Source organism: Nicotiana tabacum, chromosome 15 (assembly GCF_000715075.1).
Source record: "Nicotiana tabacum cultivar K326 chromosome 15, ASM71507v2, whole genome shotgun sequence".
Taxonomy (NCBI): domain Eukaryota; kingdom Viridiplantae; phylum Streptophyta; class Magnoliopsida; order Solanales; family Solanaceae; genus Nicotiana; species Nicotiana tabacum.
This window is the reverse complement of record NC_134094.1, coordinates 81,918,017-81,933,613: the sequence shown is the minus strand read 5'-3', so window position 1 is coordinate 81,933,613 and position 15,597 is coordinate 81,918,017.

The following is a 15,597-nucleotide window of genomic DNA, read 5'->3' as shown; positions in this document are numbered from 1 at the left end:
GCATGCCTTCAAGTTCAAGAACTTCAAAGATTCACAACCAAGTGCCTGTTTTATGCCTAACCAACTCGGAATGCAACCAAATATTGCACGCAAGTTTCAAACAATAAAACAGACCTGTTCCAAGTCCTGAAATAACAATCTGAACCCCGATAGTCTCAAAGTCATCTCCCGACCAAAGTTGTGAACTTTTCAAACCTTCACATTGCCAACCTTCGGCAAATAGAGCCTAAACATCCTAGGAACCTCTAAATTCAAATCCGAATATACGCCTAAGTCAAAAATCACCGTACGAATCAATTGGAACCCTCAAAACATTAATCCAAGGTCGTTTACACAAAAGTTATATGTTGGTCAACTCTTACAACTTAAGCCTCCAAAAGTGGAATGAATTGTTCCAATTCACTCCAAAACCTTCCCGGAATCAAATCAATAATCTTGTAAGTCATAAAACCAAAATCAAGCATACAAGAATCATCAAATGGGAAAGCGGGGCTCAAATATATAAAATAACTGACTGGGCCGTTACATTCTCCCCCTCTTAAACAAACGTTCGTCCTTGTATGAGTTTAGAATCATACCTGAAATGCCAAAAAGGTGAGGATATCTACTCCACATATCATGCTCGGTTTCCTTGTTGCCTCATTGACTGGCTGACTATCCAGTGGACCTTCACTGATGCGATCTCCTTGGACTCGAGCTTCCGAACCTGCTTGTCCAAAATGGTCACCGGCCCTTATTTATAAGTTATATTCTCATCCAACTGCACAGTATTGAAGTCCAAAATAGGGGACTTATCTTTATGATGTTTCCGAAGCATAGAAACATAAAATATCGGATCAACTCCCGAAACACTAGGAGGCAAAGCAAGTCTATAAGAAATCTCACCAATTCTTTCCAACACCTCAAAAGGACAAATAAACCTCAGACTCAACTTGTCCTTCTCCCCAAACCTCATCACACCCTTCATAGGCAAAACTCTAAGAAGAACCTTCTCGCCTTCCATGAAAGCCATATCACAAACCTTCCGATCCTCATAACTTTTCTGCATGGACTGGGTTGTGCGAAGCCTCTCCTGAATTAACTTCACCTTCTCTAAAGCATCACGAACCACGTTCGATCCTAATAATCTAGTCTCGTCAGGCTCGAACTAACCAACCGGAGAACAACACCGCCTCTCATATAAGGCCTCATATGGAGCCATCTGGATACTAGACTGATACTCCCTTCGTTTCAAATTATATGATGTACTTTCCTTTTTAGTATGTTCCAAAATAAATTAAACATTTCTAAATTTGGAAATAACTCAACTTTAAACTCCTCATTTTACCCATTTTACCCTTAATGAGAAGCTTTTATAACCACACAAATGTCATGGCCCCACAAAGCTTTTACCCCTTAAGTTTTTAAAACCACAAGTTTCAAAAGTCTTCTTCTTTTTTCTTAAACTCCGTGCCGAGTCAAACTACCTCATCTAAATTGAAACAGAGGGAGTAGCAATTATTGTAGGCGAACTTCGTTAGTGGTAGAAACTGGTACCACTAACCTCCATAATCAATAGTGCATGCTCTGAACATATCCTCAAGGATCTAAATAGTTCGCTTGTACTGCCCGTCCGTCTGAGGGTGAAATGCAGTACTCAACTCAACATGCATGCCAAACTCACACTGAACCATCATCCAATGCGAAGTAAACTGAGTGTTACGGTCTGAGATGATAGAAATAGTTACACCATGCATGCGAACAATCTCTATGATATGGATCCTAGCCAATTGCTCCGAAGTGTAGGAAGTCATGACCGCAATGAAATGCGCCGACTTGGTCAACCGATCAACAATGGCCCAAATGAAATCAAACTTTCTTAAAGTCCATGGCAACCATACCACAAAGTCCATAGTAATGCACTCTCACTTCCACTCAGGTATATCAATCTTCTTAAGCAAACCACCTCGTTTCTGATGCTCATACTTGACCTGTTGGTAATTCAAACACCTAGAAACATGCCCAACAAGTCACGATACATCTTCGTAACACGTGGATGAACAGAATACCGTGAACTATGAGTCTTCTCAAGAATAAACTCTCTCAAGCCATCGACATTGGGAATACAAACTTGACCATGGAGTCGCAAAACAGCATCATCACTAATAGTCACCTCCTTAGCACCAGCGTGCTGCACCGTGTCTTTTAGGATAAGCAAATGGGGATCTTCATACTGATGAGCCTTAATTCACTCAAACAAGGATGACCGAGATACAACATAAGCAAGGACTCTACTTGGCTCCGAAATATCCAAACTCACCAATCTATTGGCCAATGCCTAAACATCCATAGCTAAAGGTCTCTCCACAATTGGAATAAATTCTAAACTCCCCATGCTTTCTGCCTTTCTTCTCAAGACGTCTGCTACCGCATTAGCTTTCCTGGATGATAGAGAATAGTGATATCATAATCTTTCAGCAGCTCCAACCATCTCCGCCGCCTAAAATTCAAAATTTTCTATTTAAACAGATGTTGAAGAATCCGATGATCTGCATATACCTCCCAAGACACGCCATATATATAAGTAATGCCTCCAAATCTTGAGGGCGTACATAATAGCTGCTAACTCCAATTCATGCATCAGATAGTTCTTCTCATGAGGCTTTAACTGGCGCGACCTATAGGATATTACCCTACCGTCCTACATCAACACACACCCAAGACAAATATGCAAAACATCACAATAGACCGTGTATGGCCCCGATCTTGAGGGCAAAACCAAAACTGGAGATGTAGTCAAAGTAGTCTTGTGCTTCTGAAAGCTCTCCTCACACTCATCAAACTATTTTAATTGAACACCCTTCTGAGTCAACCTGGTCAATGGATCTACAATAGACGAGAAACCCTCTATGAAGCGACGATAATAACTAGCTAAAATAAAAAAAACTCCTGATCTCAGTAACGGTAAAAGGTCTGGGCCAACTCTGAAATACCTCAATCTTATTCAAATCCACCTCGATCCCCTCACTAAATACCACATGGCCCAAGAATTTCACTGAATCCAACCAGAATTCACACTTAGAGAACTCAGAATATAAATTCTTCTCATTCAGAATCTGAAGCATAATCCTCAAATGTTGTTTGTGCTCTTCCCTACTACGGGATTAAACGAACATATCCCAATGAACGTAATGATGAAATAATCCAAATAAGGCTAGAATACATTGTTCATCGAATGCATGAAATCTTCTAGGGCATTAATCAAACTAAAAGACATCACCAATAACTCATAATGCCCAAAACGGGTCCGAAAAGCCATCTTAGGAATGTATGAAACCCTGATCTTCAATTGATAGTACCCTGATCTCAAGTCAATCTTTTAGAGCACCCTAACACCTTGAAACTGGTCAAATAAGTCATCAATGCAGGGTAATGGATACTTATTCTTGATGGTAACCTTGTTCAATTGCTTGTAGTCAATGCACATCCTCATAGAACCGTCTTACTTCTTCACAAATAGTATCGGTGCACCCCTTGGTGATACACTCGGCCTGATGAAACCTTTATCTAATAATTCCTGCAACTGTTCCTTCGATTTCTTCAACTTTGCTTGAGCCATTCGATACGATGGAATAGATATGGACTGAGTTTTCAGTGCCAAATCAATACCAAAATCAGTATCCCAATCGGGTGGCATGCCCGGTAGGTCTGAAGGGAACACAATCTAGAAACTCTATCACTACGGGAACTCAATCAACAATAGGAGTATCAACACTAAAATCTCTAACAAAATCTAAGTATACCAAGCATCCTTTCTCAACCATCTGTTGAGCCTTCGGGAAAGAAACCACCCTACCAGGAATGTGACCAAGTGAACCCTTCTATTCCAACCTTGGCAACCCCGACATAACCTACGTCACGGTCTTAGCATGATAATCTAAAATAGCATGCTACAGAGATAACCAATCTACATCTAAAATCACATTAAATTCCATCATATTAGGCAACAATAGGTCAACCTTAGTCTCATTGCCCCCAATAGTAACCACACAAAAACGGTAAAAAGGTTCCACCACAATAGAATCCCCAACAGGTGTAGACACATAAATAGGAGTATCCAAAGAATCATGAGACATATCCAAATATGATGCAAAGTAGGATGACACATACGAATAAGTAGAACCCGGATCAAATAATGCTGAAGCATCTCGATTATAGACCGAAACAATACCAGTAATGACTACATCTGATATGATAGCCTTAGTCCTACTAGGGAAAGCATAACAACAAGCATGTCCTCCCTCTCTAGGATGACCTCTACTCACATGTCCCCCACCTCTAGTTGGTTGTGCAGGTGGTGTAGTATTTGGAACGAGAATTATAGCTTGGATACCCTATCAAGGTACACTAATCTAAATCCTGGGACAATTTCTCATTATATGCCTCAAATAACCACACTCGTAATAACTTCTCTACGGACGTGGGTGTTAGAACTGATTCTGCCTTGGACGACTGGAATAACCGTTGTAAGAACCCGGAGATGCACTGAAAGATGACTGTCCACTATGAGTGCTCTGATATCCACGACTAATTGGAGCACTACGTGAAGCCTAAAGTGCTGATTGAACTAGTCGACTGACATAGCCCCTATCATAACGAACCTTGCCCCTAGAGTAGGCACCATTAAATCCTCCAAAAACCACGACGCTTCTTAGCCTCCCTATCCTCTCTCTAATGTATGCAGATACGCTCTAACCTCCTAGCAATCTCTATAGCCTGATGAAATGCAGTCTCAATCTCCATATCCCGTGCCATCTCAAACCTAAGGTTATAGGTGAGTCCCGTAACGAATCTACGGACCCTCTCCCTCTCAGTAGAAACCAAAGAAGTTGTATCTCGTGATAACTATATAAATCTCATAGCATACTAGGTCACAATCACACCCTCTTGGCGCAAATGCTAAAACTCATCGTGCAACTCGTCCATGTAGATCTGTGGGATAAACTCCCCCAAGAAAAGATCTGAGAACTGGGACCATGTAAGTGGTGGTGCACCAGCTGGCCTACTCGACTCATAAGTCTGCCACCATCATGCCGTCCCGACAACTGAAAAATGGTAAAGTGGACTCTGTTCGAATCCACCAAATCTAAGGTACGTATAATACAATGACATTGATCCAAGAAACGCTATGAATCCTCAGTATCCCCTCCACTGAAATGCGAAGGATGAAATCTCTGAAACCTCTCCATCCTCTTCTGCTCCTTATCAGACAAGACTGGCCCTACCTCAGGCTGAACTATAACTATTGGCTGTATCGGTAGAACACCTGGTGTCTGATAAACATGAGCCAGTTGTTCTCGTGTACGTGCGATGGGAGTCTAGTATCCTCCCCCAGCCTGTGAAGTAGCTGGTACAATCGGAATCAACCTTGCCTTAGTCCAGCTCTCAAACATACTCATAAAGTGAGCCTAATGTGGCTCCGACAGGGGGCGTTGGTGCCTGCTCAGGTGATCTCGCAGAATGTGTCCTCACCATCTGTGAGAGAATATAAGAGTAAAGGTTCAAACATTGGGATGAATAAATCCACACGGTAAAGAATAAAGGAAAGAGACGTTTTCTTAATAGCCCAGTAGCCTCTCGAAGATCAGTACAGATGTATCCACACCGATCCACAAGAGTCTACTAAACTCTCTCATGACTTGTAGAACCTATGAAACTAGGGCTCTGATATCAACTTGTCACGACCAAAAATTTTATCAAAAGTCATGATAGCAGCTTAACCTTCAAGACTAGGTAATCCATTCACACTAATAATATTCAATCATCAAAGCATGATATAATAAGTCTGAATTATCACAAATAGCGGAATAAGTAATCGACATAAGCCAAAATAGGCAATACACATTACCAACTCACAAAACCGGGTAATACAGAGTCATAAGCTCTCAACCGAATATAGAACGAGTCTCAAAGTACAATACTGTCTAAAAGTAATACAACAATAGGAAATAGGGGAAGGGCACTCCAAGGTTCTGCGACGACCATGCAACACTACCTTGAATCCTCTTGATCAACGAGCATGCTCACTCTTGAGGTCCACTGCAACCAATGCTCGGATTTGCACAAAAATATGCACAAGTATAGTATGAGGATAAGACAATGTGTACCTAGTAAGTATCAAGACTAACCTCAGTAAAGTAGTGACGAGGTTCAAGTCATGTGATACTCACAAATCAAAGAACCTGTGCAACACACACACACACACACACACACACACACACACACACACACACACACACACACATACACACACACACACACACACATATATATATATATATATATATATATATATATAATAATAATAATAATAATAATAATAATTTGCAACAAGTATATAACAAGATGCAATACCATCAACTCAACAAACATAAGATATTAACTCAACATATGTAAATTCATCTTGACAATTAAATCATCAAATAATAACAAAGGCCATAGGATAACATGTTAAGTGCAACGTGATAACATGTGAAATGCATGACAAAGCATAAAAAATTTACTTGCATGATCAAGAATGCCACCCTTGTACTCCACTGATTGTCAACCGAGTATGCTATCCTTATACTCCACTCATCATCAACCGAGAATGTCATCCTTATACTCCCCATCAAAATCAATCACATCAATCAAAGTACCACAATTCGCGTGTACGCCATTAAGAGAGAAACATGAGAGGGGACCCTAGGGGAATAGATCCATATTCACACGCTGCACGGAAAAGACCTCGTGCCATAACAATAAGTGCACGACAAATATCTCATACCATATCGGTAACCATATCATCATAATTGCACAATAAAGACCTCGCGCCACAATATCATCATAATAAAAATATCTGCATGAAAGAGATCTCGTACCAAGACCCAATCAATCTGCTCAAATTCTCCATATGTGCCATGATCATAACAAATTCAAGATAACAATTTATCATCAATAGACATATTCCCAAAATTCATCAATAAGGTGTACAAGGACATGGAAATAATAAAGTGTGGATGTGTGCTCAAGATATAAGATGTGGCATCAACAAAATCAATTTAGCAATAATTTTACAAATGCCCGTCTTGGCTAATTAAGATATAATAATTCTAAAACATGATCTCTAGCATGAAAAGATAAGCTCATGTAGTCATACAAAGGATTACACATGTATCATAGAGAGCACATAACTAAATTAAGGCATAGTAGAAGCCTAGAGTCGAATCCGATTATTTTTCGTACATAACGCTAACATATATGCTCATCACCTCGTATACACGTCGCTTTACATACATAGAAATTAGAAAATTAAGGTCCAATCATAAGGGTTATTCCCTCACACAATATTAGGCAAGATGCTTATCTCAACAAGCCCTACGCAACCCTCTAAAATCGATTTCCCTTAGAAATCTCCTTCAATCGGCTCGAATCTAGCCGAAAACAACTCAATAACGTCAACCAATGCATATAGGAATCAATTCTAAACAATAAAGCTTCAATCTTTAATCAATTCCCAAAAAGTCAACAAAAGTCTGCCCGAGTCCACACAGTCAAAATCCAAATCAAGGAGTATATCCCGACTACCGATAAGCCCACGAGTCCAAATATGTGATTAGATTTTAAAATCAAGTCCAAAACATAGCTCAAAACCCATTTTTTCACTTTCTTAAATTGTAGGAAATATTCCCAATTTTTCCTCAAAATTTCATATTTTGGGCGTTAATAATCCATGGGGAAACAAAAAATATTATCAAAATCAAGTAAAAATCACTTAACATCTTGCCTTGTGTGAAAATTCTCTTAAAGTTTGCCCCTCTCCAAGTCTAAGATTCAAAATATGAGCTAATAAGTCTAAGTCGCGAAATGGCTCTTAATAAGCAATTGTAGAAGTCGCAAATGTGACCAAGCGTTTGCAAATACTAACCTCGCAAATGCAAACTTGTTCCTTGAGCAGCAGACTTTGCAATTAAGATTAGGAACCTCGCAAATGCGACCAAGCGTCGCAAATGCGAAGCACCCTTCACAAATGCGGATGTCACAATTGCCACACCAACTTTGCAAATGCAAAACTAGCCTTCACAGCTCCACAATGCAAACATGATCAATAGTCCGCAAATGTGTACTTTACAAATGCGAACAGACCATTGCAAATGCAATGTCTACAACACTAACAAATCTTCCAACTTCTAAAACTCAATCCAAAATCAATTAGAAACTCATCCGAGCACCCTCGGGCCCTACACTAAGTATTCACACAAGTATATAAACCACATACGAACTTGCTTGTAATCTCAAAGCACTAAAATAACATCCGTAACAAGAATCAAGCACCAAAACACATGTAGTATGCCTTCAAGTACAAGAACATCAAATATTCGCAACCAAGTGTCCGAGTCATGCTTAACCGACTCGGAATGCAGCCAAACTTTGCACACAAGTTTCAAATGATAAAACAAACCTATTTCAAGTCTTGAAATAACAATCTGAGTCCGATAGCCTCAAAGTCAACTCCCGATCAAACTTGTGAACTCTCTAAACCTTCAAATTGTCAGCTTTTGGCAAATAGAGCCAAAACATCCTAGGAACCTCTAAATCCAAATCTAAACATACGCCTAAGTCCAAAAGCATCGTACGAATATATTGAAACCATCAGAGCACGAATCCAAGGTTATTTATATAAAAGTCAAAACTTGATTTACTTGTGATGAGTTGATAACTTTTGTTTTGTTGAGTTGGTGGAACTACATCCAGTTATATTCTTGTTGCCAGTTATTTAATATATTTCACATGCCCTTTGATTAGTGAGTATCACATGACTTGAACCTTGTCACTACTTCACCGAGGTTAGTCTTGATACTTACTGAATATATATTGTCCCATACTACACTTTTGCATATTTTTGTGCAGATCTGGGTGTTGGAGGCAACAAACCTCGTGAGTGAGTTTTTGATTGTTCGAGAGAAGTCAAGGTAGAGCTACATGGACGTCAGAGAACTTTGGAGTCCCCTTCCTTACTTCATGTCGTTGTATTACTTTCATACAGTATGTACTTTTAAGACTCGTTATGTTTGCGGTTTAGAGCTCATGACTCTATAGTACCTGGTTTTAGGAGTTTGACTTATGTACCACTGTATTGGCTTTGTTGGAGCTTTATTCCGTTGTTTATGTTAAATTAAGACTTATTATATCTTATTTTACTGTTTTTATATTATTGTGTGATTGACTTATCTAGTCTAGGAGGTTAAGTACCATCACAATCTTTGGTGGAATTTTTGGATCGTGACATTTGGATTATTATATAATCCTTCACTTTCTCTTGTCTTTTTTCTCATATAAGATTTCTTATAATGTCATATATATCATTTTCCGGAAGCTTACCGACCTAAAAATCTATCAAGTCCTTTTTCTTTGGCGTCTCCTCATTAGCCCATCATCCGTTGTGTACGTCACAAATTATGTGTAACAAAATTTCGAATCATGTACAAAGTTCAAATTGGACCTTAAATATAATAATGTAGCGAAAATCGCTTTTAAATTTTGATTGCTCAAATATGATTTCTATATATGTTTCGACAGATGAGTAGTTAAAAAAAACTCAACAATTTCATTGAGCTCAAACAAAATTTCTCATAATGTATCAACTCCACAAAAGTATTATAAACCTCATGTTTGTCATGTTGTATATTAAAGATTTAATACTATAAAAGTTTATTTGGTCACTAATACCTCGAGGGCAAATTACATAAAAAAGTGATACTTACCAAAAATACGGCTCAATATCTTTCTATTGTAAATCCAGTCAAATCTGTCTTTCTTTTTTTTTTTCATTTTTTCTGCAGAATATTAAAACAATGAATAGGAAGATAATTCAAACAATTTTTAGTAGAGTATATGTTATGTACACTAATAGGTAAAGAATTTTCTACATTATTTTATAAGTTGACCTACAAAAATAAATAACTTTACATTAGCCTAATATGGTAGTTCGAAAAATAAAGAATTAATAACATGCAATATATAATATAACTTAAACTTTATAAAATGTTAGTTATTCCAGATCCAGACGAATTAACTAGTCATTTTCGTTCAGATTTTATGTAGCGATCCGGCCGGTCGTTTTAAGAATTAGAGCCCCGATCCCCTAATATCTGCTTTCCTTATATTTATTTCTGCTTTTGGGATTTGTCGGAGTGTTTGGTTATGAAATTCGGGGAGTTTTGGGTCACTTAGTCCCTAGTTGTGAGTTTAAGCCTTAGAGTTTGGACCGTAGTCGAAACCGTATGAAGACAGATCCGGAATGGAATTCCGTCGACTCCGTTAGCTCCGTTGAGTGATTCTGGGGTTAGGAACGTGTCCGGAATGTGTTTTGGAGGTCTGTAGTAGATATAGACTTGAATTGGCGAAAGTTAGTTTTTCGGCAATTTCGACCGATAGTGAAAATTTTGATATCGAGCTCGGAATGGAATTCCGAAAGTGGCTGTAGGTTCGTAGTATCATTTGTGACTTGTGTGTAAAATTTGAGGTTATTCGGACTAGATTTGATGTTGTTCGGCGTCGTTTGTAGAATTTGGAAAGTTTTAAATTCTTAGGCTTGAATCCGTGCTTAATTCATGATTTTGGTATTGTTCGACGTGGTTTAAAGGCCCGACTAAGTTCGTAGGGTATTTTAGGAGTGGTTGGTATGTTTGGTTGAGGTCCTGGGGGCCTCATGCTTAACGAGAAGAAATTTGAACTTAGGTAAAATCTGGTGCCTTTGCTGGTTCTGGTGTTTCGCACCTGCGGAAAAGAGACCGCAGGTGCACGAGCCGCACATGCGAAGATGGAGGTGCAGGTGCGAGAAGAGTTGGACTTGGCAGTCTCCGCAGGTGCGGAGAATTTGTGCGCATCAGCGGACTCGCACATGCGGAGATGGAAGCGCAGATGCGAGAAATCGAGAGTTGGCCTGGGGTCACAGGTGCGAGAAAGTTCTGCATCTGCAATGCCCGCAAATGCGCAGAAGCGGAAGGGATATCCGCAGGCGCGCGCACGCAGGTGCGACCCTTTCGTCGCAGGTGCGAAGGCAGAGGGGGGCAAGTGAATTGGGCAGATGCGCACGTTTTCCGCACAAGTGCACCCACAGGAGCGAGCCTAGGTTCCGCAGGTGCGGAAATACCTGGGCAGTGATTAAAACCGAAGGGTTTCGCGATTTTTATTATTTTTGGCTTTGCAAACTCGGGTTAGGGCGATTTTTGAGAGCATTTTCAAGGCATTTCTTGAGGTAAGTTCCTTGTGCTTATTTTTGGTCAATAATCTTGCCCTGCTATGTATTTTTCCACCTAGTTAATGTGTATTTAAGGTGAAAATTGGAAGTTGGAGGCTAGGGATTTGGAAGTTTGAATTGTGGATTGGAGGACCATTTGGTGTCGTATTTTAGTAAATTTGATATGGTTAGACTCGTGAGTGAATGAGCTTTCTAGTTTCGTCAATTTTGTCGGGTTTCGAGACGTGGCCCCGGGGGCCGGGTTTGAGTCAATTTTGGGTTTTGACCTAATTTATAGTTTTTCTTGTGGGATTCATTCCATTAGCGCGTATTGATGGTATTGTACTGTTTTGAATAGATTCGGGCCATTTGGAGTCGGATACTCGTGGCAAGAATGTGATATCGAGTTGATTTGAGCGGTTCGAGATAAGTGGCTTGCCTAACCTTGTGTTGGGGACTTCTCCCTTAGGATATCTTGATATTATTTGGTGTGTGGGCGCCGTGTACGTAAGGTGACGAGTAAGTTCACAGGCTGTTATTGCAAAAATCCTGTTTATCCTTTTTAAATCATAAATTGCTTCACTTATTAAATTGTACTAATATGTTTAATTGTGTAGTTTAGACTAGAAAAGCATGCTCACGTATTTTAACTGCCTATTTGACATTTTATGCGTCATGCTTAGTTAAATCCCTATTTTCCTTATCTGTGTTCAGTATAAACTGTATAACTCGATCCCATACCTGCCATTTTATCTTGCGTTGCATATTTAAATTGGGACTACAGACATATTCCGGGAGATCCCCATGTCTTGCATATTTATTTTGGGACTACGGACGTATTCCGGGAGATCCCCCAGCACTGCATATTTACTTTGGTACTACGGACGTATTCCGGGAGATCCCCCAGCACTGCATATTTACTTTGGGACTACATATGTATTCTGGGAGATCCCTCATGTACTGCATATTTATTCGGAACTACGGGATGACATACCGGGGGATTTTCCACTGTGTTTACCTTGTTTTGAGCCGAGGACTCCCTTAACTATTAAATTTTTTAAAATCTCTTTAACTGTGTCACCATAAATTTTACTTATATCTTTTACTATTTAATTTATTATATCTACTCCGGTAGGGCCTTGACCTGACCTCGTCATTACTCGACCGAGGTTAGGCTTGGCACTTACTGGGTACCATTGTGGTGTACTCATGCCCTTCCCTGCACATGTTTTCGTGTGCAGATCCAGGTGCGAGCTATCAGCCTCGGAGTTAGTACGTGCTGCTAATTTTAGAAGACGTCAAGATACCACTGCTTGCGTCCACAGATCTTCGGAGTCCCCTTCTACTCCCTCGCCTAGAGACTTTCTTTATTATCTTCAGACTTTACTAGGGTGGAGTTGAGCACAGCCTTTCACCCTCAGACAGACGGGCAGTCCAAGCGCACGATTCAGATTCTTGAGAATATGCTCCGTGCCTGTGTGATGGAGTTTGGAGGGTCATGGGACCAATACTTGCCACTTGCAGAGTTTGCTTACAACAACAGTTATCAGTCCAGCATTCAGATGGCACCGTATGAGGCTTTGTACGGTAGGCGATGCCGGTCCCCAGTGGGATGGTTTGAGTTGGGCGAAGCCCGATTGTTGGGTACGGATTTGGTCCAGGATGCCCTGGATAAGGTGAAGGCAATTCAGGAGAGACTTCGCACAGCCCAATCCAGGCAGAAGAGTTATGCGGACCGGAAGGTTCGTGATTTAGCATTTATGGTTGGTGAGCGGGTCTTGCTTCGGGTATTGCCTATAAAGGGCGTCATGAGGTTCGGGAAGAAGGGTAAGCTGAGCCCGAGGTTCATTGGTCCTTTTGAGATATTGCGGCGAGTTGGGGAGGTTGCTTATGAGCTTGCCTTGCCTTCCAGCCTAGCAGGAGTTCACCCGGTATTCCATGTGTCTATGCTCCGGAAGTATCACGGTGATCCGACTCATGTATTAGATTTCAGCTTAGTCCAGTTAGACAAAGATCTATCTTATGTTGAGGAGCCAGTAGCCATTTTGGACAGGCATGTCAGAAAGCTCAGGTCAAAGAATATTGCTTCAGTAAAGATCCAATGGAGAGGTCAGCCGGTCGAGGAGGCGACTTGGGAGACTGGGCAGGATATGCGCATCCAGTACCCTCATTTTTTCACAGTTTCAAGTATGTCTTTATACTCGTTCGAGGACGAACGATTGTTTTAAGAGGGGGAGGATGTAACGACCCGACCGGTCGTTTTGAGAATTAGAGCCCTGATCCCCTAATATCTGCTTTCTCCATATTTGTTTCTGCTTTTGGGATTTGCCAGAGTGTTTGGTTATGGAATTCGGAGAGTTTTGGGACACTTAGTCCCTAGTTGTGAGTTTAAGCCTTAGAGTTTGGACCGTAGTCGGAACTGTGTAAAGACGGATCCGGAATGTAATTTCGTCGACTCCGTTAGCTCCGTTGAGTGATTTTGGGGTTAGGAGCGCGTCTGGAATGTGTTTTGGAGGTCTGTAGTAGATTTAGACTTGAATTGGCGAAAGTTAATTTTTCGGTGATTTCGGCCGATAGTGAAAATTTTGATATCGAGCTCGGAATGGAATTCCAAAAGTGGCTGTAGGTTCGTAGTGTCATTTGTGACCTGTGTGTAAAATTTGAGGTCATTCAGACTAGATTTGATGTGGTTCGGGGTAAGTGGCTTGTCTAACCTTGTGTTGGGGACTTCCCCCTTAGGATATCTTGATATTATTTGGTTTGTGGGCACCGTGTACGTGAAGTGACGAGTACGTACACGAGCTATTATTACAAAAATCTTGTTTATCCTTTTTAAATCATAAATTGCTTCTCTTATTAAATTGTACTAATATGTTTAATTGTATAGTTTAGACTAGAAAAGCATGCTTACGTGTTTTAACTGGCCATTTGACATTCTGTGTGCCATGTTTAGTTAAATCCCTATTTTCCTTATCTGTGTTCAGTATAAACTGTATAACTCGATGCCATACCTGCCATTTCATCTTGCGTTGCATAATTAAATTGGGACTACGGACGTATTCCGGGAGATCCCCTGTCTTGCATATTTATTTTGGGACTACAGACGTATTCCGGGAGATCCCCCAGCACTGCATATTTACTTTGGGACTACAGACATATTCCGGGAGATCCCCCATGTACTGCATATTTATTCAGAACTACAGGACGACATCCCGGGAGATTTTCTACTGTGTTTACCTTGTTTTGAGCCGAGGGCTCCCCTTAACTATTAAATTTTTGAAAATCTCTTTAACTGTGTCACCATAAATTTTACTTATATCTTTTACTCTTTAATTTATTATATCTACTCCGGTAGGGCCTTGACCTGACCTCGTCACTATTCGACCGAGGTTAGGCTTGGCACTTACTGGGTACTATTGTGGTGTACTCATGCCCTTCCCTGCACATGTTTTCGTGTGTAGATCCAGGTGCAAGCTATCAGCCTCGGGGTTAGTACGTGCTGCTGATTTTAGGAGACTTTAAGGTACCACTGCTTGCGTCCGCAGATCTTCGGAGTCCCCTTCTACTCCCTCGCCTAGAGACTCTCTTTATTATCTTCAGACTTTTGTATAGAGCTACATAGATTATAGCAGCTTGTGACTTAGTGATATTCCGGGTCTTGAGAAATTATTTTGTATATGCCGAGTGGTACTACTATTGGCAATTCACAATATGTTGTTGATCTTTAAAAATGTTATGTTTTTCTTTATGTTTTTTTGTAATATTAGGCTTACCTAGTCATAAAGACTAGGTGCCATCACGACATCTTACATAGGGATAATTTGGTTCGTGACATTTTATGACAATAATCACAACCTTCTTACGAGGGCATTAAAGTCGAGAAAAGTATAAAGAAAAGGAAAATAAAAGAAAGCTACAAAGTTGCTTAACCAGTGAACCATATAAAAACTTGTCCACCAATGTTGTTAAGTCTTTAAACATTAAATAACGTACCCTACTAATTTAGTTTGTACAATCTCCAATTCATATATTCTTTGCCATTTAAAATTTTTGCAAAAAAGATTTAATAGTCTTAATTATAAAAATATCTCTGTAATCCTTTTTTTCTCATTGTAAAAACATCATATCTTAATTAACACTGTATCAACTCAGACACAGTAAGGAAAGACTTAGAAAAAAGTAATAAATGACTTAAATGTCAAATATTTTAATTTGTTAAAACGACTAATATTTCGAAGCGAATATTTTTTTATTCATATTTTTTAGGGTGAGATTGTCTGCCACATTATTTTAATTCCACATGGTTGTGTCTGTGGTCCTTACAGTTGTTCTTGTGT